Source organism: Papio anubis, chromosome 1 (genome assembly GCF_008728515.1).
Source record: "Papio anubis isolate 15944 chromosome 1, Panubis1.0, whole genome shotgun sequence".
NCBI lineage: Eukaryota > Metazoa > Chordata > Mammalia > Primates > Cercopithecidae > Papio > Papio anubis.
The window spans coordinates 150631119-150632908 of NC_044976.1; the positions used below are offsets into that span (position 1 = coordinate 150631119).

At 46.9% G+C, this 1790-nt stretch overlaps 1 pseudogene across 1 annotated transcript; it reads left to right on the forward strand.

Annotated features, from left to right (window-relative positions):
* Positions 1–873: 873 nt before the first annotated feature.
* Positions 874–1520, forward strand: LOC101026373 (annotated as a pseudogene). The gene has a single exon (XR_159838.5). The product of XR_159838.5 is annotated as an endothelial differentiation-related factor 1 pseudogene (transcript).
* The last annotated feature ends 270 nt before the right edge of the window (positions 1521–1790 follow it).

Below are 1790 nucleotides of genomic sequence, written 5' to 3' on the forward strand. Positions count from 1 at the left end.
CCAGTTATTCTGGATCTGCAAAGAAATTCTCTTTATAAGGGCATTTTAAGCACTATGAAGAATGCATGATTAACTTTTAGAGATAAGTAGATTAGAATATCATAACTATAGGTTATGTTCCTAAGATATCTTTTTCTGAAGAGCAAAGACTGTGGCCATTCGGATGAAATGAATGGAAACCTAGTAAACAGAGAAAGACAGGAAAGGAGGTGATGCCAAGCAAATGTTTGTATGAAGTTGCACGATCAAGCTCCTGCCTGCCTCTCCATCCTTATCTGTGCCACCCTCCCTTTCATTCACTGGATTCCAGCCATCCAGGTCTTGTTTCTGTCCCTCCAACATCCCAAATACCTTCTTTAAAGGCCTTCCCTGTTACCCTATCGAAAATAGCACCCCCACTTCCTTCCATCATATCATTTTCTAGAGTTCAATCTTAGCATGCAACACACTCAGTAGGTGCCTTGTAAATGTAAAAAAATGGTTTCCAGTGGACACAATGACTCATACCTGTAATCTCAGCACTTTGGGAGGCTGAAGCCGGAGGACTGCTTGAGGCCAGGAGTTCAAGACCAGTCTGGGCAACATAGTGAGACCCCCTATCTCTACAAAAATAAAAACAATTAGCCAAGTGTGGTGGCATGTACCTGTAGTCCCAGCTACTCTGGAGGCTGAGGTGGGAAGATGGTTTGAGCCTAGCAGTTTGAGGTTTTCAGGTAGCAGTGAGCTATGATTGCATCACTGCACCCCAGCCTGAGTGACAGAGCGAGACCTTGTCAAAAAAAAAAAAAAATATATATATATATACACACACACACACAAACACAACACACACACACACACACATATATATATATATATAAAAAATAAAAGTTTTGGCCTTCGCCCGCCATGGCCGAGAGCGACTGGGACACGGTGACGGTGCTACGCAAGAAGGGCCCCAGGCCGCCCAGGCCAAGTCCAAGCAGGCTATCTTAGCGGCCCAGAGACGAGGAGATGATGTGGAGACTTCCAAGAAATGGGCTGCTGGCCAGAACAAACAACATTCTATCACCAAGAACACAGCCAAGCTGGACCGGGAAACGGAGGAGCTGCACCATGACAGGGTGACCCTGGAGGTGGGCAAGGTGATCCAGCAGGGTCGGCAGAGCAAGGGGCTTACGCAGAAGGACCTGGCCACGAAAATCAATGAGAAGCCACAGGTGATTGCGGACTATGAGAGCGGACGGGCCATACCCAATAACCAGGTGCTGGGCAAAATCGAGCGGGCCATTGGCCTCAAGCTCCGGGGAAAGGACATTGGAAAGCCCATCGAGAAGGGGCCTAGGGCGAAATGAACACAAAGCCTCGAAATCAGTGCGCTCCAGCTGATCTCGTTCTGCCAGTTCCCCTTGGCCGCCAGCACGGCCGTGGGTCTCCTCACGGCCAGACGGAACAAGGGGTCCAGCTCGTGAGGGACCCTCCCCAGCCCATTCCTGCTGTCAAACAAACAAAACCTTGCAAAGCGAAAAAAATAAAAAATAAAATAAATAAATAAATAAAAAGATAAAAGTTTTATTTCTTAGCTTTATCCACTAGAATGTGAGCTCTCTTAAGGCAGTGGCCTTGCATGGCCAAATTTCCAGTAACTAAAACTGTCCTTGACCCTTAGAAGTGGTCAGTAAATATTTGTTTTTTTTTGTTGTTTTTTTTTTTTTTTTTTTTTTTTTGAGACGGAGTCTCGCTCTGTCACCCAGGCTGGAGTGCAGTGGCCGGATCTCAGCTCACTGCAAGCTCCGCCTCCCGGGTTTACG